Source organism: Mixophyes fleayi, chromosome 1 (genome assembly GCF_038048845.1).
Source record: "Mixophyes fleayi isolate aMixFle1 chromosome 1, aMixFle1.hap1, whole genome shotgun sequence".
Lineage (NCBI taxonomy): Eukaryota > Metazoa > Chordata > Amphibia > Anura > Limnodynastidae > Mixophyes > Mixophyes fleayi.
The window spans coordinates 204,693,049-204,719,072 of record NC_134402.1 but is presented as its reverse complement, the minus strand read 5'-3'; the positions used below and the strand labels follow the sequence as shown (position 1 = coordinate 204,719,072).

Here is a 26,024-nt window from a genome sequence, read left to right as displayed (position 1 = left end):
CTATGAGCCCACTTTCTTCTCTTGTGGGGAGACTTCCGGTGGGTGACTCAGCCAAGGAGCACCACAGGGGTTCAATGAGCCAGGGAACTCACAACCCTTAGCAACACACAGCGACCATCACTCAAACCACCGCATCCATACAAGAGACTCCTCTCCGTGTCTTCATCACAAGTTGGGAACAGAGTCAACACAGGTGGTGAGTAAGTGCAATATTAAGGGGTCATTTAGGGGCTAGGCAGTAAGGATCTGTGTCCCTCAGTCCACTTTTTGTTACTCCATGTGGTTGGCTCTGGCATGTGCAGCCGTTGTCGTGTGTCTGGCGGGCGGAGGGTCGCAATGATCTGGTCTCCGAAGATTTAGAAAACTGTCCCCCGAGGTGTCCCAGTGGTGGTCGCATTGCTGGGCTTGATGAGAAAGGCTGGCTCGACCGGGAAGGTTATGTGGGCAGTAAGTTCTTGCCAGCTAGACACGGAGCTCCTCCACGATGTGACCGGCCCAGACGGCTTCAAAGCCACGGTTTCCGGTATTGTATTCTTTACACCATTTTTTTTTTTTTTGCACTAATGTTCCACTCCATATATATGCATATATGTTCATTGTTTTGGTCCTACCACGCACCTTGGACCATAGCTCTTAACACACACCTATAACCACCTGCTGGCTGCCAGTGCCACACCACACCCCTCTAATCATTAGGACCAGCTTCGGACAACTTTGACTTACTAGCCGTCCACCTATCTAGTGGAAAAGAGTCGCAATTCTCTTTGCAAAACAACTCCTATTTAAACCATCTAAGGAAATTAGAGACCCAGAGGGGAGCTATTTGCTTCTTGTAGGGGAACTCAATAATATTCCTTATACTTTTATCAATGTGTATGCCCTCAACTCAAATCAGTCCTTCTTTTTCCAAACTATAGGTGACTTCTTATCACTACATTGCAGAGGTAGAGTGGTTTTGGCAGGAGACTGTAAAGTCACACTAGATAACCATCTGGACAGATCCCAGCCTCCCCCTAAATCTACCCTTCAGTGTTACCGCCAGCTCCAATGCTTTAAGAGCTCTTCTCTCCCAACAAATCTTGCTTGACACATGGAGGGTTAGGGAACCCACTGCTAGAAATTACACTGTCTTCTCCCCGGTTCATGGTGTGAACACCTGCCTGGACATGATCTTTCTCTGTGTGGAGTAAACTCAGCATAATCTAAATGCTGACATATTCCCGAGTACTTGGTCGGACCATGGCCCGGCTACGGTGGACATTGTAGGCCCTTGGTCTGGTTCACATCAGTTTACCTGGCGCCTAAATGACAGGACTCTACCCCCACTTCACAAATTGCCACTGAAATCCGTAACTATTACAAATGCCGACCAATCAATCTCTCCAATACTTCTCTGGGATGCCCATAAAGCAGGGATTTGTGGTAGCCTAATAAGAGTGGCCTGCTACGCCAAAAAAATGAGGACTCAAAAATTTATTGAAGTCTCAGAGCGGGTTGCCAAATTAGATGCTATCCACAAAATCACAGGTCAACCAGAGGACTATAAAAAATTTGTAGCAGCTAGAGGTGAACTTAATCTTTTACTTTCTATCAAAACTGAAAAAACGCACTCAAATGTCTGAACCAGACCTTTTATGAAAAAGGAGACAAGGCAGACAAGTTGTTGGCGTCCAGGCTGAGGGCCAAGATGTCTCGTAATGTCAGGTATACGGTGCCAGAGGGAGATCCAGAGAATAGTTGGTAAAACAGCCGAGTCGGTACACAGGAGATAGTCCATTTCGTGGTGCCAGGGATAAGCCAAAGAATAGTCAGGTCACAGCCAGGTAGGTACACAGGAGTAAGAGGAATAGAGGGATACACAGGGAGCAGGTTCACAGGAGTCAGGACACAGGAACTGTAGCCAGGAACAGGAAACACATTGCTCTGACACAGGCAGCGTGTCAGAGCAGAGGAGATATAGGAGTTTGAATTCCCCACCCAGGAGTCACATGATCGGCAGCAGGGAGAACCCGGAAGTGCGGCGGCGCCATCAGGAGAAGCGCTGCATGGATTGGATACCGCTGTCAGACCACGCTGACAGCGCAGCGGAACGGGGATAAGGTAAGTTCATAACAGTACCCCCCCCTTCAGGGGTGGCCTCCGGACAACCTATAAGGCTTTTAAGGGAACTTGGTATGGAATTTCTTCAACAAACTCGGAGCATGAAGGTCTCGTGCAGGAATCCAAGAACGCTCTTCAGGACCGTAACCTTTCCAGTCAACCAGGAACTGCAAGGAACCTCTGGAAATCCGAGAATCTAGAATCTCCTTCACCTCAAATTCCTGATCTAGCGCAGAAATAGCAGCAGGAGGTCTTCTTGAAGAGAAGAATTTGTTAATAACAAGTGGTTTGAGAAGGGAAATGTGGAAGACATTGGGAATCCTCAAGGTAGGAGGTAATTTTAATCTAAAGGCCACCGGATTAATGACCTCAATGATCTTGAAGGGACCAATAAATCGGGGAGCGAATTTCCTAGAAGGGACCAACAAGCGAAGATTCTTCGTAGACAACCATACCTTGTCACCAGGAGTAAGTAGTGGAGATGGTCTTCTTCTTTTGTCAAATGCTCTTTTACTGATGGCAGAGGTGTGAAGTAATTTGCGTTTGATAAGATCCCACCTAGACGAGAAGTCCGATAGAAGGGAATCAACTGCAGGAACTCCAGAAGCGGTTAACTCTTTGAAGGGTGGAACTTTAGAATGAAATCCCTGAAGAGCAAAAAAGGGAGAAGTGGAGGTAGAATCCTGTGAATTATTATTGTGAGCGAATTCTGCCTAAGGTAATAAATCAACCCAATCATCAGGTTTAGCTGAAATGAAACATCTGAGGAATTTCTCCAATTCTTGATTCGTCCTTTCAGTGAGACCATTACTTTGAGGATGATATGCAGAAGAGAAATTTAACTTAATTCCACAAAGACGAGCAAAGGCCCTCCAAAATCTTGCCACGAACTGAGTTCCTCGATCAGAAACGATAATATCTGGACAGCCATGTAGGCGGAAAATTTCATTAATGAAGAGTTGAGCCAGAACAGGAGCAGAAGGGAGACCTTTTAATGCCACAAAATGAGCGGCTCGGGAAAGGCGATCAGTGACCACCCACACTACTGAGAACCCTCTGGAGGAGGGTAAATCTGTGATAAAATCCATGGAAAGATGACTCCAAGGTCGATCCGGAATTGGCAGAGGCTGCAGCAGACCGTATGGAGCTTGACGAGGAATTTTATTTTGAGCATAAGTGGAACACGCCGTCACAAACTGTCGAACGTCCGAACGGATAGACGGCCACCAATAACTACGGAAGATAAATTCCAAGGTCTTCTTTATACCGGCATGACCAGAAAAACGGGAGGCATGAGCCCATTTAAGGAGTTTAGTTTGGAGATGTGGAGGAACCAAAGTCTTCCCGTGAGGAATAATCAAACTAGTAGGAGTAGTAGCCAAAATACATTCTGGATCTAGAATAGACCTAACACTCTCTTCTTCGGTATCCATAGAATCAAAGGAACGAGAGAGAGCATCAGCCTTCTTGTTCTTGGACCCTGGTCTGAAGGTAATGATCATATTGAATCGTGAAAAAAATAAAGACCATCTGGCCTGATGGGGATTGAGGCAAGATGCAGTTTGTAAATAAAGCAGGTTCTTGTGATCCGTAAAAATATTAACAGGAAATCTGGCTCCCTCCAAATGATGTCTCCAAGCTTCCAAGTCCAATTTGATAGCAAGTAGTTCTCTGTCTCCGATGCCGTAGTTTTTTTCGGTGGGTGAGAATTTACGAGAAAAGAAGCCACAGGGAGAAAATATTCCAGTAGAATTATTCTTAGACAAAATAGCTCCCACTCCAGCGGAGGATGCGTCAACTTCGAGAAAAAAGGGGAAGGAAGAATCTGGCTGTTGAAGAATAGGTGCCGATATGAAGGCTTCTTTAAGATACTTGAAGGCCTCTACCGCCTCTGGTGGCCAGGTTTTAGCGTTGGCAGATTTCTTGGTCAAGGAAGTGATGGGTGCAATAACAGACGAAAACCCTTTGATAAAGTGGCGGTAATAATTAGAAAACCCAATAAAACGCTGGATGGCCTTAAGTCCAACCGGTTGGGGCCAGTCAGAAATTGCCTTTAATTTCTCAGGGTCCATACGTAATCCGGAGCCAGAAACCACGTGACCAAGAAAAGGAAGATGCGTTTTTTCAAAGACACACTTGTCCACATTACAGTACAGATGATGTGACCGAAGGCGTTGAAGAATCAAGGAGACATGATGGCGATGAGTAATAATATCAGGTGAAAAAATTAGAATATCGTCTAGGTAAATGACAACAAATTGATACAGGAAATCCTGAAAAACTTCGTTAATGAAATTTTGAAAAACCGCAGGAGCGTTACAAAGTCCAAATGGCATGACAAGATACTCAAAATGTCCATCGTGCGTATTGAACGCGGTCTTCCATTCGTCCCCTTGTTTAATACGGATAAGGTTGTAGGCCCCTTTCAAATCAAGTTTAGAAAAAATTGAAGTTCCCTTGATCCTATCAAAGAGTTCAGAGATCAATGGTAAGGGGTACCTATTCTTTTTCGTCATGGCGTTGAGGCCACGGTAGTCTATACAAGGACGCAATCCGCCGTCCTTTTTTACGAAAAAGAAACCTGCTCCTGCTGGTGACGAGGATTTCCGGATAAAACCCCTGTTTAAATTCTCCTTAATATATAGGGACATAGCATCTGATTCGGGTAGAGATAATGGAAATACCCGTCCTCTGGGTGGCATCTTATCCGGCAACAATTCAATGGTGCAATCCCAAGGTCTATGAGGGGGTAACTTGGAAGCATCCTTTTCACAAAAGACGTCAGAAAACGAATGATATTGAGGAGGAATACCGGAGGATGTGGAAAGACAGCCCATAGCGGGTCTATGAATCCTGGGAAGACATCGGGAATGACACTCTGAACCCCATGCAAGGACTTCTGGTTTCTGCCAATCTAAAGTGGGGGAGTGAAGTCTGAGCCAAGGTAAGCCTAAGATCAACGGGTTGATAGCCTCTGGAATGACTAGGAAGGAGATTTCCTCAGTGTGTAAGGCTCCAATGCGTAGAGAAATGTTGACAGTTCTGTTCTTAATGGATCCTCCAATGATACGACTGCCGTCTATAGCTGTAATGGCAATAGGTGGATCTAAGGGTTGCCTAGGCAATGACAACCTCTCTACAATGTCAGCTCGTAGAAAGTTCCCTGCTGCACCGGAGTCAATAAGCGCTGGAAGAGACAATTGTTTATCAGTATATTGCAGAAGAACTTGGATAGAAAAACTAGAATCCATAGGAGAGAGAATGTTCATACCTAACTTAGTCTCTCCGTCATCAGTTGGGTCCGATCGTTTCCCGGCCGCTTCCCACATTGACTCAGGACATGACCGGGTTCCCCGCAATAAAGGCATAAACGATTCTTGAACCGCCTCTCTCTTTCCTACTGGGATAAACGTGCTCTTCCCAACTGCATAGGCTCTTCCTCCGGTGTAATAGGACTTTGGAAGCGAGGAGCCAAACGGAAAGTAGATCGACGGGAACTCTCTCTCTCCTGAGTGCGTTCACGGAAACGTATATCAATCTGGTTACAGAGAGAGATCAAATCATCCAGGGTAGTGGGTAACTCTCGGGCCGCTAGCTCGTCCTTAATACGATCGGACAAGCCTTGCCAAAATGTGGCCACTAAAGCTTCATTGTTCCAACAAAGTTCGGCCGCCATAGTGCGAAATTGAAGGGCGTACTGGCCCAGAGTAAGGGTACCCTGGCGCAGACGGAGGAGTCCAGAAGCTGCACTGGAGACTCGTCCGGGTTCATCAAAGATGCGTCTGAAGGTTTCCAGGAAAGTGGCACAATTATGGAGTATGGGGTCATCATGTTCCCAGAGGGGAGAAGCCCAGGCAAGCGCTTGACCAGACAATAAGGAAATGATATAAGCGACTTTAGTTTTCTGTGTAGGAAAGTTTCCAGGCAAAAGTTCAAATTGAATAGCACACTGGTTCAAGAACCCTCGGCATTCCTTAGGATCCCCATTGAACTTGGGTGGGTTAGGTATGCGGAGTTGAGAGGTTGTGGGAGCAGATACAGCCGAACTGCTTGGAGCGGGGGCAGGTTGTGGGGCCGGAGCAGGTGGAGGATTAGGAGCTGCCACCTGAGCTGCTTGAAGCGTATCCAACCTGTTAGACAGAGTCTGCAGAATCTGTAATAGCTGTTCTTGATTTTTCCCCTGGTCTTCAACCTGAGCCGCTAAGTGATCCAGTAATACTCTCGCAGTGGGATTCCCTGTCGCTTCCATCAGTTAGATAAGTGGGTCAGAGCAAACTGTTACGATTTTGATGCCTTAGTCAGTATTAGCACAGGCTTACCTAGGGCGCGGAGTCTAACGGCCTTCCGGTCTTCACCAAGAATCACCGCAAGGTAATGTGGACTTTGCTGCCGAAGAACTGCAGGTCGCGGCCCCCAGATTAGCCTACTGACGTAAGGGAGAAAGTTCTAAGTGATGGCAGGCAGACAAGCAAATAGACAAAGCGGTGCGAGTACAGGCACTAACCGTTAATTCCAGGCGTTGTAGGTCTGGAACAGTAACCGGTAGATGCACGGAGCCAATGGGTGCGTGGCAGGATATGGGTCCAGAGACACGACCGGGTCAGTACACAGGTGATATCAGATATACGGTACCAGAGGGAGATCCAGAGAATAGTTGGTAACACAGCCGAGTCGGTACACAGAAGGTATCAGGTATACGGTGCCAGAGGGAGATCCAGAGAATAGTTGGTAACACAGCCGAGTCGGTACACAGGAGGTATCAGGTATACGGTGCCAGAGGGAGATCCAGAGGATAGTTGGTAACACAGCCGAGTCGGTACACAGGAGATAGTCCAGTTCGTGGTGCCAGGGATAAGCCAAAGAATAGTCAGGTCCCAGCCAGGTAGGTACACAGGAGTAGGAGGAATAGAGGGATACACAGGGAGCAGGTTCACAGGAGTCAGGACACAGGAACTGTAGCCAGGAACAGGAAACACATTGATCTGACACAGGCAGCGTGTCAGAGCAGAGGAGATATAGGAGTTTGAATTCCCCGCCCAGGAGTCACATGATCGGCAGCAGGGAGAACCCGGAAGTGCGGCGGAGCCATCAGGAGAAGCGCTGCACGGATCGGATACCGCTGTCAGACCACGCTGACAGCGCAGCGGAATGGGGATAAGGTAAGTTCCTAACACAATATCACTCTTGAACACAGATGTTAAAATATATGCGAAAGCTCTTCCGTAGCGTCTTAATGCAGTGTTACCTCAGTTAAACCCTTCAAGACCAATTCGGTTTTATACCAGGCAGACAAGCATGCGATAATACCTGACGTACCATCGACCTTATACACTGCATTGACACCTCCAAAATCCCAGCCATTGTGTTCTCTTTGGACGCCGAGAAGGCCTTTGACCGTATCAGTTGACACTTCATGCTGGAAACTCTCGGGAGGTTTGGATTTGGTGGTAAATTCTAGCATGGGATCCAAGCTCTATACTCTGGTCCTTCGGCAAGGGTCTCAGTGAATGGAGTACTCTCTCCTTCTTATTCCTGATTTTAAATGACACCAGTTAGGAATGCCCATCATCCCCATTGATTTTTGCTCTTGTGATAGAGCCATTGGTGGCGAGGATACGGCTCGCCACCCGATATTAAAGGTGTTGTAGTCAGGTCTGACTAATATAAATTCAGCTTATTTGCGGATGATATCCTCCTCACACTGACCTCACCTCACACCTCCATCCCAATCTTATTTGATGTCCTTGCTACCTATGGCTCTCTCACGGGGTATAAAGTTAATTTTTCCAAGACTGAGGACCTTGCACTTTATTTGTCGCCCCCCCACCCTGAATCTTTTTAAGAGTCATTTTAATTTCTCCAGGCAGCGCTCCAAATTAAAATATTTGGGAGTCTATTTACTTCCACTTACGACACTCTGTATTCAGCAAATTTCCCACATATTAACACAATTAAGCTAGATCTGCTTAGATAGCAAAAAAAGAAGATCTTTACTCACCGTAAAATCAATTTCTCTTGCTCCACTGGGGGACACTGCGACACTGCGACACATTGGGGTGTAGTAGTGGGTATGGGAGTTCAGGCACTAAAACTTTATGGTTTTTACTCCTGGAGAACTCAGTTTTGACTAACCAAGTGTACTATAAGGAGAAGCCCTAAAAGGGCAAAGAATAGAGGCATAAACATTCACATAACAAACTATTTACAGAGCAAGGGAGGGAGCACAGTGTCCCCCAGTGGAGCAAGAGAAATTGATTTTACGGTGAGTAAAAATCTTCTTTTCTCTTTCCTACCACTGGTGGACACTGCAACACATTGGGGACATAAAAAAAGCTACCCCTGAGGGAGGGAACGCTCTGGAACTGCTGCGTGTAATACTTTTCGGCCAAAACTCGCATCTGAGGATGCGAATGCTTGCAATCTGTAGAACTTAGCAAAGCTATGAACAGATGACCAAGTGGCTGCTTTGCAAAGCTGTTCAGCCGAAGCACCAGAATGCGCCGCCCAAGAAGCACCAACCGCCCTGGTAGAGTGCGCTTTCAACAAATGAGAAAGAGGCTTAGATGCTCGAACATATGCCAGACTGATGGTAGAAGTAATGCACCGCGCAATAGCCTGTTTAGACGCTGGCCAGTCGCGCTTTTTTGCATTATACAAGACACATCCTTTGTATTGCGAACCGAAGGTGTACAGTCTACATAATACCGGAAAGCCCGAACTACATCCAGCAACTGCAAGTCATAAACCAAGGACTCGGAAGACGTGGAAGGGGAAGGCGAACCAGGCTGGAACGCCAAAACTACAATCTCCTGATTTAAATTGCACCTAGAGACGACCTTTGAAACAAAGGAGGGATTTGTGCGAAGCACCGCCCTGTCATCGTGGAATACCAGGAAGGGAGAAGAACAACAAAGAGCTGCCAGCTCTGACACTCTCCTAGCAGATTAAATAGCTAAGAGAAAAACCGTCTTCCAAGTTAGATGGTGTAACTCTGCCGTCTGAAGAGGCTCAAATGGCGGAAGGCAAAGAGCCCTGAGAACCAAATTTAGGTCCCAGGGTTTCACCGGATGAGTAAACGGTGGTTGAATATGAAGAACCCCTGCAAGAAGGTCTCGAACTCGCTGAGAGACGCCAGCTTTCTCTGAAAATAAATCGAGAGTGCTGGCACCTGTTCTTTAAGCAAACCCAAACGGAGTCCTTTATCAAGACCCTCCTGCACGAAGTCCAGCAACCTGGGCAGGCTAAACATGGACGTATGGACTCCCCGCAACTCTCACCAGAGAATGTATATTTTCCAGACTCTGTGATATATGGCGGAGGAAGATGACTTTCTAGTTCTGATCATGGTGTTAACGACCCGAGACGAGAACCCCTTTGCCTTAAGGACTAATGATTCAATCGCCACGCCGTCAAAGCTAGTCGATTTAAATCGTGGCAAAGAAGGGGGCCCTGAACTAGACGGTCTGGATGCAAGGGCAGACGAAACGGCGGACCTGTGGACATTTTTGGAATGTCCGAGAACCACGCCCTGGTGAGGTCAATGAGGGGCTACTAAGATGGCAGCAACCCGCTCTCTCTTTAGTTTCTTCATTGCGACAGCAATGGAATTGGTGTAAACAGATACACGAGTCTGAACCGCCATGAAATGGCCATGGCGTCGGAGGCGTGAACCAGAAGGTCGCGAGATCTGGCGCAATACAGGAAAACCTGATGATTCAGCCTGGAAGCCATGAGGTCTATTTCCGGCATTCCCCATCGTTGAACCAGGAGAGCAAAGGTCTCCTTGCACAGGGACCATTCGCCTGGATGAACTTTTTGTCTGCTCAGAAAATCGGCTTCCCAATTTTCTACGCCTGGAATGTATACGACCGAAATCCGAGGAACATGGCTTTCTGCCCATAACATGATCTTGGCTGTTTCCTGCATGGCCCTCGCGCTGCGAGTTCCTCCTTGATGGTTTATGTATGCCACGGCCGTGGCATTGTCTGATTGAATCTGAAGACGCTTCCCTACAAGGAACCTCTGAGCCTCCATCAAGGTCCTGAGAACTGCCCTGAGCTCCAATACATTGATTGGCAGAACAGCTTCCTGGGGAGACCAGAGACCCTGAAACCTTAAGGATCCCGTGACTCCCCCCCAGCCTAACAGACTTGCGTCTGTGGTAACTGACCCTTGTCCAGATTTTTCGTGGACAACCACCACGTCAGAGAAAGACGAGTCGGTCTCGACAGGCGGATGATGTGCCTGTCTAGCTGATTGTGAGACCCCCGACCACTTCCGAAGGATCTCCAGCTGGAGAGAACGGGAATGGAACTGAGCGAATGGGACCGCCTCGTACACTGACACCATAGTCCCCAGCAGCTTCATGCAGCTGAGCATGGACACCTGAGGACGAGCCAACAGATTCCTGGTTTTGCGCTGGAGGGCGCTGATCTTGTCCTGAGTTAGAAAGACTCTCTGTGACACTGTGTCGAACAGTAACCCCAGAAAGCGCATGCGCTGAGCTGGAATGAAGGAGGATTTTGGAACATTTAAGATCCACCCATGGGCTTCCAAAAACTCCATCGTGGTCTGCACCTGACAAGAGAATATTTCCGCTGACGGAGCCTTCAGCAGGGATCGTCTAGATAGGGAACTACAGGGATTCCCTTCTGTCTTAGCATGCTCGCCATGATCTTGGTGAATACTCGAGGAGCTGACACCAGGCCAAAGGGAAGGGCCCTGAACTGAAAATGGTCCGGGCCCACCGCAAAACGAAGCAGGTGATGATGGAGATACGCATCCTTTATGTCGATGGAAGCCAGGAATTCTCCGTTCCATGCCCGCAATGACTGTTCTGAGGGACTCCATCTTGAACCGCTGGGCAATCACCTGTTTGGTTAGGGACTTTAGGTTCAATATAGGACGAAAAGTTCCGTCCGGTTTGGGTACCAGCAAAAGAGAGTGGAGTAAAACCCCTGACCTCTTTCCTGCATTGGCATCGGAACAATAACGCCCGACTCCTGAAGCTTTATTACCGTCTTCAGAAGAGCCTGATGTCTGAGAGGGCAAACAGGTACCGGAGATGACAGGAGCCTGGGTGGGGGAGGATGGTGTAGGTCTATAATGTATCCTCTTGACATGGCCACCCATGTCCAAGCGTCCGTCGTGGCTGACCACCACCGACGCCTGAAGTGAAGCAGTCGTGCTCCCACCCCCGATACTTGAGTGGGGGCGTGGAAGTCATGCCGAGGGCTTATCACTAGGGCGTGAAGCTCCTCTTCTGGCAACACCCCTGCCTCTACTGCTCCCTCCTCTAGGGGCTGGAGGCTGGCTCCTGGGAGTACCACTCCGGGCTCGGGAGAAGGGGCGAAAGGAACAAAACCGAGCCTGCCGAGGTCTGCCGGAACCCATGGGAGAACATTACTTTTCCCCCCGGTGGCTGCCTTAATAACCTTCTCCAACTCCGCACCGAACAGAGTGACTCCATCAAAAATCAAAACCTCTAACGACCTTTTGGACTCTGCGTCCGTGGTCCATGAACGTAACTATAAGGAACGTTGTGATGCAATAATTAAACTGCCTATTCTGGCATTCACAGCTATTGCATCCATGGAGGCCTGACCCACATGATCCAAGCTCTCCTGAATATGCTGAGCTAGGGAAAGGTCTGCCCGCGGAGTGTTATTTTGAATGGCCTCAATTAACTGCTCCGCCCACATCTGAACCGCTTTATTTACCCAAGCAATGGACATCAAGGGCCTAAACAAGCTACCCGAAGCTGTATAAGCAGAACGGAGAGTGTGGTTGCACTTTTTATCCGTAGGATCTCTCAAAGACACCGGCTCTTGTGTAGGAATGGCTGAGGATGAGGATAAACAGCAATAGGTTTGTCTACCCTAGGAGACGCCTCCCATTTAATTGAGTCTTCCGCTGGAAGAGGATAAAGACTCTTGAATCTAGCTGGCATCACAAACTGTTTACCTGATCTTACCCAGGCATCCGTTACCATTTCCACCATCTGAGGAGAGGCAGGAAAGGACGTCAACTGAGACTTGGACCTTTTAAAAATGGAAAAACCTGCAGGAGCCGAAGGCTCAGCCTCTGGAAACCCTAAGGTATGTCTAATACCTCGGATAAGGTTGTCCACATTACTGGCCGAAGCCATACTAAATGAGTCTTCCTCCAGGGCCTCCAGCTCTAAATCCCCTTCCTCATCCGAGGAATGATCAGAGACTAGAGAACGCACCCGAATATCATCCCTTATGCCCCGTTTGGACCCGCGGGAGACTGCAAGCAGACGTTCCTCACAGGGATGATGTGCCTGCACTGTCCATAGGGGTGCCCTGTGAGGCCTCTATACGTGCGGTCCGCTGCTCTGCTGAATGAGCTATGCTGGCTACCTGTGTGTCCACGTACCTCAGCGGCTTTCAACATCACATCGGCAAAGGATTTCATCCAGAGCGGCTCTACCATGACTGTCGGTGTCTGTACCGGTGGGACGCTCGAGTGCTGCGGTCTCGCATGCTGCACAAAGGGCATTTTTATCATGCTGTCCAGATGGAAGCTTAGCTCTATATTTGGCACAAATAAAATACATCACAGAAACTCCAGAGGGTACCTTGTCAGAGGTCCCTTTGTTAGATATTATTGCAATAATAAAAAATAAAAACATATATATATATATATATATATATATATATATATATATATATATATATATATATATATATATATATATATATTACATACATACACGTGTTACAGAATATATAACACCACTAATATGTCCAACAGAAGACCCCAGACAGTATTGCAAGACTTGTACACCAGATCTATATACCAGGTTACAAATTGTAAAAAAACTATTAACCTATTTGAAAATATAAATAGTTTGCCAGTGAATGCTCAATACACATTAGTGACAATCAAATGCAGGTATATTTTTAGTCAAAAACGATACCACACAGCAGAGAGGTACAGCAGAGGAGAGAAACTTTAGCCTGCAGCTCCGTGTATGAGCCCAAAATGGCGCCTCCGCGCTGCAGAGACTGAAGATGGAGGCGGGAATACCTTCTCTGGCTCCGCCCACCGACAGATAGAAAAAAAATGTCCTCTCCTCAGCGCTATTCCGATCAGCCTATAATAAAGTTATGGCTGTCGGAGACTAACACACAACACGCAGAGTTACATGCCCAGGCAGCGTGTGCGCTTTTCCCCTCGTTACATCAGCGCCGCTCTCTATAATAGAGTGAAGCGCTTCACAGTCCCTACTGCTCGTTGTCCCCGGGGGGGGCGGGAGGAAGGAGGGGTGCTTGCCGGCCAGTCCGTCGGCGGGGAGAGATGGATCCCTTATCTCCCCCACGCAACCTAATTATACAGTGCCCCAAGCTATATATCTCTATGGGCACCTAAAGCCCTAATGGTTGCCAAAAATACTAAATTATTTTTAAGCTCCTGTCTAAGGGATTGAACTGCTGACAAGAAGGTGCAAGGAAGATATAGGGCACAGCCACTTCTTACCTTGCGCGGGGATCAGAGTGAAGGAAGTCCAGGACTGTTCACTCCCTCTGGGTCTTGGGATCGATCCCCGCGGGCACCCTGATAAGAAAAATAAAATAAAAACATGTACACATCTAACTAAACAGGGTATAGGGTAGAGCAGGCGAATGCTGTCACTTTAACTTTAAGTTAACTAAAACTCTGGCTCCACCCCCTCTATACCCCACCTCCTGCTAGAGGCCAGTCTATGTTTAACCAAGCCCACAGAGAGGGAGATAGAGAGAACCAAAGAAAAGAGAATAAACTTAACACATAACATTCTCTTAACAATCAAACATGTCAAACAGAAGGAAAAACCAGAGCGTTAAGGGTGGGCGCCCGGTGTCCCCCAACGGATTAAGAGAAACGGATTTTACGTAAGTATAAAAATCCCATTTTCTCTGACATCCTTGGGGGACACCGGGACCTTGGGGACATCCCAAAGCTGTATCACGGGAGGGAACGCTCAGAAGAAACGGCCCGAAGCACCTTTCTCCCGAAACTTGCATCCCTAGATGCAAACACATTAAATCTGTAAAACTTTGTGAAAGTGTGTACAGAAGACCACGTGGCCGCTTTACACAATTGTTCACTGGAGGCACCATGGCGGGCCGCCCAGGAAGCACTTACAGATCTTGTAGAATGCGCCCGTAGATTATCAGGGACAGGCTCCCCAGCCCCGTTGTAAGCCTGGCGGATAACAGCCGTAATCCACCTAGCAATGGTCACCTTAGAAGCTGGCCAGCCTCTTTTGTGAGCATCGTAAAGAATAAAAAGATCCTCAGTTTTACGAAACTTCTGCGATCATTTAACATAAATTCTCAAGGCATGAACCCCATCAAGATAACGAATAGAGTCATCTTGATCAGAAGACGAGGAATCAGTTAGAGCCGGGATGACAATATCCTGATTCAGATTAAACTTAGAAACAACCTTTGGAAGGAAAGATGGCTTAGTTCGAAGAACTGCCCTATCCTCATGAAAAACTAGCAGAGGAGACTTACAAGACAAAGCCGCAAGCTCCGAAACTCTGCGTGCCGTTGAAATGGCTAAAAGAAAAAACGTTTTCAAAGTAAGAAATTTGAAATCTACTGAATTCAAAGGCTCAAATGGAGGATGCTGTAAAGCACTCAACACCAAATTCAAATCCTATGGTGAAACCGGAGGAATATAAGGAGGCTGAACATGAAGAACACCCTGAATGCAAGTCTGCACATCAGGTATGACAGCAAGTTTTCTCTGAAAGAAAATTGAAAGAGCTGACACCTGACCCTTAAGAGAACTAAGACGCAAACCTGCATCTAAGCCGTCCTGCAGGAACCTCAGTAACCTGGCCAGACGAAAAGAAGATGTAGGATACCCCTTCTTTTCGCACCAACCAATATATGTCCTCCAAACCCGATGATATATTTTGGCTGAAGCCGGCTTTCGAGCACGAAGCATGGTCTGAACCACCAGTCTCGAAAAACCCTTAGCTCTTAAGATCCTGGCTTCAACAGCCACGCCGTTAAAGCCAGACAATGCAAACCCCGATGAAAAAAGGGACCCTGAGTTAGAAGATCTGGGCGAATTGGCAACCGCCACGACCGACCTCCTGCCATGAAGAGCACGTCGGTGTACCAAGCTCTGCGCGGCCAAACCGGCACTACCAGAAGCACTGGAACACCCTCTCTCCACCTTTTGCAGTACTCGAGGAAGCATGGCTATTGGAGGAAAAAGGTACACTAAGCGGTACTTCCAAGGAACCGACATAGCGTCTACCGCGACTGCCCCGGGATCTCTTGCACGGGAACAGTAGTGGAGAACTTTGTGATTCAACCGAGATGCCATCATGTCAACATCCGGTTGACCCCATTTCATCACCAACTGTTGAAACACCTCCGGATGGAGAGACCATTCCCCTGGGTGTAGAGTCTGCCGACTTAGAAAGTCTGCCTCCCAATTTTCTATTCCGGGAATGAACACGGCCATGATTGCCGAAACGTGAGCTTCTGCCCACAGAAATATCCTGTGAGTCTCCCTCATGGCCAGAGGACTCCTGGTGCCTCCCTGATGATTTAGATATGCCACTGTTGTGACATTGTCTGATTGGATCTTTACTGGCTTTCCCTGCAGCAAATGTTGCGCACCTTTTAGAGCGTGAAACACTGCGCGCAGTTCCAAGACATTTATTGGGAGCTTTGACTCCTTCTGAGTCCAAAGCCCCTGAAACTGAGCCTGAAGACATACAGCCCCCCAACCCCGAAGGCTGGCGTCTGTTGTAATTAGAATCCAATCCCAAATGGAGAACAAGCGACCCCTGGAGAGATTCTGCCTGTGTAACCACCAGATCAGCGACTGGCGCGTCTGTGGAGATAGGCGAAACACCTGACTCACTAGATTTCGATGAGATTTGTTCCATTGCGACAGAAGGTCCAACTGAAACTGCTGTGCATGAAACTGAGCAAACTGGATCGCCTCGAATGACGATACCATCTTGCCCAGAAGCCTCATCGCAAAATGAATAGAGAGGGTCTCCTTGCCATCAACAGGGATTTCACCATCCCCTGTAAGGCTAAAACCTTGTCCTGAGGAAAAAATATCCGTCTCTGACGGGTATCGAATAGAAGACCCAGAAATACCATCTGCTGTGATGGGATCAACTTGGATTTCTTGAAGTTGATAATCCAAACGTGCAACTCCAGGGTTTGGATTGCTATCTGAATGTGTAACAGAAGCTTCTGCTAAGAGTCTGCCTTTAGAAGCAGATCGTCCAGGTAGGGGATGATTGTAATCCCCTTGGCTCTTAGCAAAGCAGCCATCACCACCATGATCTTGGTAAAGATTCGTGGAGCCGTGGCGAGACCGAATGGAAGAGCCTGAAACTGGAAGTGCTCTGACTGAACCGCAAACCTCAGCAGGGACTGATGACCCCTCCAAATGGGCACATGGAGATATGCATCCTTGATGTCTAGGGCCACCATAAATTCTCCCTGTTCCATGCAGAGAATTACTGAGCGTAAAGATTCCATCTTGAAGCTGGGCACTCTTATCTGAGTGTTCAAAGCCTTCAGATTGAGAATCGGTCTGAAGGAGCCGTCAGGTTTTGTCACAAGAAAAAGATTGGAATAAAACCCCAAACCTTTTTGAGAATGAGGAACCGGAATAACCACTCCGGCCGACAGAAAGGATTGAATCGCCTCTGTTAAAGCCAACCATTTCCTTGGACACCATGGAAGTCCCGTGGTGAAAAACCGTCTGGGAGGGAGACCGAGCAGATCGATCCTGTAACCCTGACTCACCACACCCCAAATCCAGACATCGGTGGTGGAATGACACCACCGATCCCTGAACCGCAGAAGACGGGCTCCCACCACTGACGACAATGGAGGAGCAAAATCCCCGTCATGCAGACTGTTTGTCTGCTGGCCTAGCAGCTGGACGACGCGCCGACTAGGCCTGACGTCCCCGCTGCAAAGCACCTCTAGGGTTGGATGTCTGACCTCTGGAGGATTGTCCTGAGGAATACTGTCCTCTAGACCTACCTGAGGACCGAAAGGCCCGAAATCTAGACATCCTCTGCTTGGGAACACTAACTGGGAGGAAAGTGCTCTTACCTCCTGATGCCTGACTAATAAAGATATCCAGCTGAGGACCAAACAGAACACCTCCTGAAAAGGGAATGGACTCCAGAGCCTTTTTGGACTCTACGTCCGCCTCCCAGGACTTTAACCAGAGAGTCCGACGCGCTGCCACTGCCGAAGCAGAAATGCGCGCTGCCATCGTCCCTGCTTCCATAGCAGCTTCACCTAAATAATCCGTTGCCCTCTGAATCTGTTCCACTAAAAGATTCAATTCAGAGGATGGCCTGCCGGCCAACAAACCCTCAGACAATTGTTCCGACCAGCGATCAACAGCTTTGTTAACCCAAGCTGATGCTAAAGCAGGCCTCAAAGAAGCACCCGCTGCCAAAAAAATGGACTTAAGAACGGTCTCAACCTTCCGGTCTGCACCATCCTTAAGAGTGGCCTGGTAAGGCAGAGGAATAGTAGTTACCTTTGCCAACCTCGCCACAGCTGCATCCACCTGAGGAAGCGTCTCCCATTTAGCGAGAACCTCAGGGGGAAATGGATAACATGACTGTAGTCGCTTAGTCACCTGAAACTTTTTGTCTGGAGAAGAAAAAGATTTCAACAGAAAACTGCTCCAATTCGGGAGAGGCCGGAAAAACCACCTCCTTCTTTTTGCATCTTTCAAAAAGAGAGGATGCAGAAACCTCAGGCACTTGGTCCTCAGGAATCTCAAGTACCTGAGGCACCGCCTGAATCAACTCTTCCAGACTCTGACGATCTGCTGAGACCTCCACCAACGAAGCAGCATCTATGTCAGAACCCAGCGGTAACTCACCCTCTTCCTGGGAACCACAATCAGAAACAGATTCATGTTCCGGAAAAGAAGCGGCCACCCGCCTCCGCTTACTTGAGGAAGGCGGAGTGACCGACTGCATCATCCTCTCCAAGGAGGAAGAGACCGCTACCAAACCCTGTACTGAGGATGCAAGACCCTGCACCCAGGCTGGTTCTCCAGATTGCACTGGAGCAGCAACAGGCAAAGCTTGAACTAAGGAAGCAGAATCAGAAGATTGAGCTGCCTGAGACTGTACCTTCTGAGCAAGCAGTTCCACCGTATTAAATAGAGACCGAGCCAAAGCAGGCTCCTCTGTGTTTGACCAGACAGCCACTGTTTCACCAGGAGTAGTCTCCGTGGGCCGAAAGGACACACACAGAGCCTGTGTTCCTGACTGCCCAGACGGTAACTTAACATGACATACAGCACAGGTGAAACTTAACATAGTAGCACCAGCCCTGCCACGTGTAGATTTTTCCCTCTCAGACATGTTCAAAGATGGGACAAAACAGTACAGTAAAATGCACACAATACAGATAACAAACAGCACACAAACTACAAGAGAAAGTGAGCCTGCAATACAGCCAGAAGCTCCTAACTGTGTAAAGGTACAAAAGGCTAAACACACCACCCCCAACCCTTTACCTTACAGTATACAGGATAGAAAAGGGGAGAAGCAGGAGCTTTAGATATGGCTGCCTATTCAGGTATCCACACACGAGGAGTGAAGGACTACCACTGGGGAAGTGCCGAGGAGTAAAACACCCCCCCTCCCCCCCAGGGCCCAGCTCTGGACTGGATAACATCTAAGACAGACAAACAACTCAACCAATCCACAGCCTAGCAGGGCTCACTGAGACAGTGACCCTTGCCTGACCCTGTTCCCTGAGCTAAAAATAGAACTCTTATCTCTACCAATTAACCAGACTGATTTTAGGAAAAACAGCCAGCTCAGGGAACCAACTGCGATTTGTATTATCTCTCTCACAGCACTATGCTGAGAGTTTACTTACCTGCTGCCAACCCTCCAGACGCAGTATGTGTAGACAGCATGCTTTCTGTACCTGGAGGACAGACCCCAGCCACCACCGACTGTGTCTGGCTCCAATGGAGGGATAGATAATCAGCAAGGAGGACCCACCCGGCACCTCTGCTCCCCCCCTCCACAGACCTCCCCCATCGCTGCCTCACACTCTCCTCGCCGGCCGCAGCCGCGGGAGAGGAGAAGAAATAAATATGCAGCCAGGAGTCTGACTGAGAGCCGACTACGCGGCTCAGCGAGCCGCCGGCTGTCAGAATTCGGAGACACAGTCTCCGCTGTCATTAATATAATAAAATAATAAAAAAAGGAAAACAGGCTGCTAAGCAGCCCTGTGCACAGCCCGCTTCGCCAGGCACTTGAACTAGACTGGCCTCTAGCAGGAGGTGGGGTATAGAGGGGGTGGAGCCAGAGTTTTAGTTAACTTAAAGTTAAAGTGCCAGCATTCGCCTGCTCTACCCTATACCCCAAGGTTCCGGTGTCCCCCAAGAATGTCAGAGAAAACTGAGTTCTCCAGGAGAGGAGGGGCATAGTAGAGAAAGGGGAGTAAAAACCATAAAGTTTTAGTGCCTGAACTCCCATACCCACTACTATATCCCAATGTGTCGCAGTGTCCCCCAGTGGTAGGAAAGAGAAATTATAATTTCTTGGCCGGGCTGAATTGTCTCCCTCAAAATGAACATACTACCTTGTTTACTCTATTTCAAACACTTCTGGTGAAGGTACCCAAATCCACTCTACTCCAACTGCTTTGTTGGTTTTCCCAATTTGTCTGGTGCCATAAATCTCCATGTACTAGCTTGCAACTTTACGCAGAGCTACACATAATGGAGACATTAACCTATATTATAGTGCTACCCACCTGGGCCAGGCTGTAGCATGGTTCTCAAGAAGACTTGGCCCACGGTGGATAGACTTGGATTCCTCCTTTTGCAGGGTGTCATTCTGGGGCTTGTTAGTGGGGATGCAGGTTGTGTTCTTTTTCCCAAAGCTTGAAACCTGACAAGACTTACCGTGACATTTTCACTCCGAATACTGAGGACCCTGACATATTCTTCATCTCGACTGTTCAGATAGTTGACTTGGAGCGTGACGAAATGAGTGTGATAGCGCTAAGCATTCAATTTCTCGTTTCTCACATAATGTGGATTATAGCAAGTACATCTTTTTATAGCCCTTGCTTTTGTTCCCCAGCTCACCAGACTACAACTGCATTGTCCAATTACATGTGGCTAAGGGGACATTGTAGCTTAGTGTAAATATGTATATTGTGTATTATATATTGATGACTTGCGGTAAGGTTATTCATTTAAAGTGAAGCCAGGGGGATTATGGGTAGGGATCAGGTTGCCAGGTGCTGGAGTGGGAAAACTAATTAGTGTCCATTGTTCTCACCAGGCTAGTCCAGACAGACCATCTAATAGGGGAGGTTCTGTGGAAGGACAGCTCATCTTCACTCCTCTCTCCAACCCCCCCTAGTCCAGCACTGACCAATGGTTGACAAGAATAGACCCAGGGGTTTGCCCAGGGAGGGAAAAGACTGTGGAAATTAAACCTGGGATATAAGGAGCCATTCGAGGGGGGAGGGGGTGTTCATTCTGGGATTTCATTCATGAAGAGTGCAAGATCTAGTTTTAAGTTGTCGTTATGTAACTAGAGTCTATATATGCAGCTGAGAGAGATCCACGGGTCGTGAAGTCTGGACAGCCAGGTGACTATGATTCCTTTAGCTATTGGGGTAAGGGACAGATGATGTGGTAAACCTGCCTGGCATTTATTTTCTGTGTGTACATAATATTCTAGTGTTGTTTGTATGACAATAAATATACTGTTGTATTTTTATAACTGCATTTGTCTGAGTGACCATACGAATCCTAGAAGGTACTGGGTAGACTTCCCTGGCATAGGAAGGCACCCGTGGGTGGCCAGCGTGAAGTGGGTAGCATTGGGCCAGATAAACCCGGTATCTTCACATGAAGATTCGGGAAAAAGATTAACTCAGGGGGATGCCAGCGTGTAATCAGCTCAGAGCTATGAGACTTCACCCTGTCATCTCTTATACTTGTCAGTTATGGGACTATTGTAGACTACCCTTTAAGACCACTGCAATACCCTTTCCCATAGCGCCTCTCTGGGATAATCCTGCTTTCTCTCCTGGACAATGTCACTCTCGTTTTCTATCTTGGCACAAGAGTGGTATCAGGCTGATTAGAGATATACTTGATTGTGGCCACTGTATCCCACTGGAATCCCTAAAAGAAAAATTTGATTTCTCTTCGGTCAGCCCTTTTGCGTACCTTCAGATAAAACATTATGTCGAATGCCTCTCAAAACCTGATGTTACGAGATAGCCGACTCCACTGGAATCTATTTGATTTGATATTTTGTATCAGAGACCCCTTTCAGAGAGGACTTATTTTTAACTTACATAATCTCCTTGCCACCTCCAGACAGATCAATTGCCCAGCTCACAAACTTAAATGGGAAGCCAACTTGGGTAGACCACCAGATGAGGACACCTGGTCAACAATCAAAGAGTGGATTTCAAAAATCTCCATCTCCTCTCTTGTGAAAAACAAATGCCTACAAAATCTATTTTCGGTGGTACCTGGTTCCCGACTAGGATGAAAACAGTCTATCCTATACACTCCCCCACCCCTCCCCCTTATGTCCCCTTGTCCTTCCTTCCTCTTTATATTATAAAAAAAATAGACCTTATGTATGCATCAGTGGTTTTGTGTTTATTATATCTGTACATTTCGGGCCGTTCAAAAGACCACGTTTTTGTACCTGTTTTCTCTTTGCTTCTTTTATATGATCTTCTGTGTAATAACTCAGGCTACTATACAGCCAATACCAGTCATATACAATGTAGTTTATCTTGGCCTATTTTGACTCTTACTCTGTATGTATACTTTGTGTGAAGGTAATCTATAAAAGTCAAAAAAGATTTGTTTTACATGATCCCCCCCAAGTAAATCCATGCTATTTGGGATCCTGTAAGATATTCTAAAATCCAGTAACTTACAGGATCCTAAACAGCATTAGGAGGCACTCACAGGACTTTTCTAAATCTTACCCATTTTTAAAAAGTCAACGTTACGTGTTTCACACAGCCCATTATACACATATACACACACATTCTAAAAGAAACCCGGCGATAACCGCCATAAATTACTTTATTAAAAGAATTCAATACATTTTTGTACACTGCACTACGTGCAGAAATTTTAATAACAGTGTAGAATGAATGAACAACTATATTATCAATCACTATATTAAAAGGAACTAAAGAATTTAAAGAATTTCTTTATACACTACAAGATATCTAAGTTCTTCCATATATATATATATATATATATATATATATATATATATATATATATGTATGTATGTGACAGCCCATAAAACACACATAACTGTAAAATATTAAAAATCAACAATTTAGATTTTCTTAAAGGGCCATTTTTTTTAAATTTTATGAAAAACAATCCCAATCAACCTCTGTTGGTCACCACTTACTGTATGTATATTTCTTTAATGTTCACCTCTCAATTACTGCCAATAGCATGTCAACTCGCTTACAATGCATTCAAGGATATAATCTTAAAATAAATAAGATCTAAGTTGAAGAAGAGTCACTTATAACGGCAAAATAAAACTGCATGATTTCACTAGCAGGCATCAAGACAGGAATTTGTTTGCATACCTTAAAGGTGATTTCAGCTAAGCAGCGTGTACACTTAATATAGAAACGGAAAATGGGGAGCCCCAAGTACTGCTCATTTTGCACTGTTTCTTTCCTGGCATTGAATTTTTTCCCCTTATATATATACTCTCCACATGTCTTACACCTGCAAGATTCAGAAAAAAAAGACAAGGGATGATCAATGATTTCCAGTTAGTATGTTGGATATTCAGATATCTCAGTAGATTAGTTATAAAAAGCATGATGTCTTGCATAAGAGTGATTAAAAAGTACGTCACCTACATACAATGACAATAGAGCTATTTATTTGTGGGCTGAAGCAGTATTGCAGCCTATAAATTTGCTAGGAACCAGTGACAGCACTTTTTGATTAATATTCATGAGACCTGATTTTATTTATGAGGTACTGGTTCCTAGATGAATTTATTGGCTACTTGCTGATTAATTTTTTTCCGATTCATAAAATGGCTGCCCCCACTACGTAAAGGTTACAAGACCTGTATGAACAACCAGCAAACTGCCCTTATAGGGAGAATGAAAAAAATATATAATTATTAGCTTTAATAGCGTTATATACCTTTTAGTCATAATAGCTGAACAGTTGAAAATAAAGAGCCATGTACAAGTATATCACAAGCCTGTCAGAGCAGCTGCTACACTCAATGCATTATGTTATAACCAGATAATGCCTCTATTAGAGGCTGGAAATTGGGAATGCGGTCCATTTCTGCCGAGCATTAAAGCTATTGGATATCTTGTTAAACAGATTCTTCTCACTATATAGCAAAAGCTTTCAGCGTAGGGTATGTAATTAGTGAGTTGAGGCTGCCAGTCGCTAGGGGGCTGTTATCCCCTAATCAGAAATTAAAAAATCTAGACAAAGTTTGCGACAGTGCACAAAAACCACTAAATAGTGATGAAAGTAGTTCTATAGAACTTATACAAATGTAACACTCAAAAGATCTCCAAGTTATATTGCGATTCTGATTGAAACAGAGATTGGTAATATTAGATGTTTTCTAGCAATTATATTATGGACACATTTATAAATTAAATTGCATTTTAGCATTATATGTCTTATCAATTTAGCAATTGGCCATATTGCTTGTAATGATATTATATTTAAGGTTTTTATACAAGAGCTCTTGTTACATGTATATTATATGTAATTGTGAATAAATATAGTAATTTAATCTTTTATCCACGGATCTTTTGAGTGTTACATTTGTATAAGTTCTATAGAACTACTTTCATCACCATTTGGTGGTTCTTGTGTGCTATCGCAAACTTTGTCTATAGATTCCTCTCACTGTATACCAGAGTCTATTATTAATTGATTGTGCTATTCTATGCTTAACTTTGAAGTTCAATTGGCAGCCAGAGTACAGAACAGTAAGGGCTGTAAGAACAATAAGAGTTATCACACAGCAACAATATGGTTATAGAACATGGAAGACAGTAGATATGGCTGATTATATGTGTGAAAGGGTGGACCGCCTATGCCACCCTGTCTGTTGCTGCTGGGAACCGGCTGGGCTTACTTTGCCACCTTTCCCTTTCGTTATCCCAAATACGCCCTCTTGCTGCAGTAGGAGGGGCTTACAAATGCTGCCACCACTGGACTCCTTACCGGCATCCAGTACTGGGTTTCTTCTGGGTAACTGACGCTGCGAGTGTACCCCGTTACTGGTGTACCTGGGCTGGTACTCCTGACCTCTTACTATGGATCAGGGTTCCTGTGGATGGACCCTCCCCTGGCCGATCACACTGACCAGAACTGCAGGGTAGCGGGCAGAGCGGTGGTACTGGAAAAGCGGGGTCCACACCTCAGAAACAGCCGGGACCGGATTAAATTTTGGGTCTATATCTGTAGGTCACAGGATTTTCAACATGGAAGATATTTTCAAGCAGGTCTTTGAAGTAAGTGATGTTTATTTGCAGTCACACTGATTGGAGGTACCAGTGCTAAGGTGACATGAAATCAGAAGAACAACTTTTAATACAAAACAGTGCTATTTTATACACATTTGAGCTCAGCCTCACTGGATAAGCCAGCCCCCTTGAGGTCTAAGTTATTTTTAGAATCGGGATGTAACCTGTTTATCCAAACATGGATTTACATGCAATTCAAAGCTAACAATATTTACACTTATCTGTGATATCCTAAAACTTGCTGTGATTCCCTGCATCACATGCTGTTTACAATGTTCAGAAAGGTTGAACACTCTGGACAAAAGGCCACACGGTAACGACCCCCCCTGCTGGGCCCTTTGGCCAGAGCAGGCATTTGACACTACATCAAAAAACTTAGTTAGCATTTCCTGCTATCAGACTCCATCCCACATATGCCTAATTGGAGATTTCCTCTAGCAACCTTTCAAACCCAAACAATGATACTTCCATACAAAACACATCCCAATGTAACAGGATAAGTGCATTTCAAATTATACATTGGTGCCTGCACCTCTGATTGAAATACATAAATTATTTCCACATGATCCAGCCACAAATAAGTTATTTATTAGTAATCCAGTCACAATATGCTATCCACAAGATTATGGCACCACTTTCTATGACTGGTGCCATAATCTGTGTACAGCGATATGTTGTCAGAATCTGTATGTTTTTTTAAATATTTTTTTTGCAGTTAGTAACTCTGTTTTCAATGCTTGTCACTCTCTTCTACATAATCAGTGCATGTTGGGTTCAAGCCAGCGTTGCTGCGTAGCTTATCAACGGTCATTTATAATGTGCCTGCCATAATCATACAGACATGACATACATGAAAACAGAATCCTAATAACAAGAATGAAGGCACAGTTGCATGGATGTAATAAATCGAACAAATACAAGAAAAAAATCAGTATAAGACATGACAGGGACAAACAAGGATGACAGAGAGTGGGCAGATAGAAATAAGGTGCCTGGCCTGGCCAGTGAAACCTTGCATTCTAGAGGGAGGGGGTAATGAGAGACAATAAGAACAAAGGGGACATTAAGCTTAGTGGTCCAGGTGGGAAGCACAGGAGGTGGAAGTTAAACAATTGAAGTTGAAGGTTCATGATGGGTGTGGGTTTAAGGGAAAAGTTATATTGGTTAGGGAGGACGGGGTAAAAGGGGGACAAACTAGGTAAGGTAGCATAGGAGGAAGGAGAGGATGATGGGGCAGTGTGGGGAGACATGGAAAGCTGTCAATGTATTGCAGGTAAAAATACACTCAGTGGCAGGTGTGGTCTTCTGCTGCTATAGCCTATCCATTTCGGGATTCAA

The 26,024-nt window shown here is 46.1% G+C and overlaps 1 protein-coding gene across 1 annotated transcript in view; it reads right to left on the bottom strand.

Moving 5' to 3' along the window:
• The window catches only part of YJU2 (YJU2 splicing factor homolog), a 114,117-nt gene extending 91,201 nt beyond the window's left edge, over window positions 1-22,916 (bottom strand). Inside the window, exon 1 of the mRNA XM_075204798.1 lies at window positions 22,755-22,916. The gene's annotated coding sequence lies outside the window, so the exon portion shown is untranslated. The remainder of the gene's footprint in view (window positions 1-22,754) is intronic.
• Window positions 22,917-26,024: the final 3,108 nt, after the last annotated feature.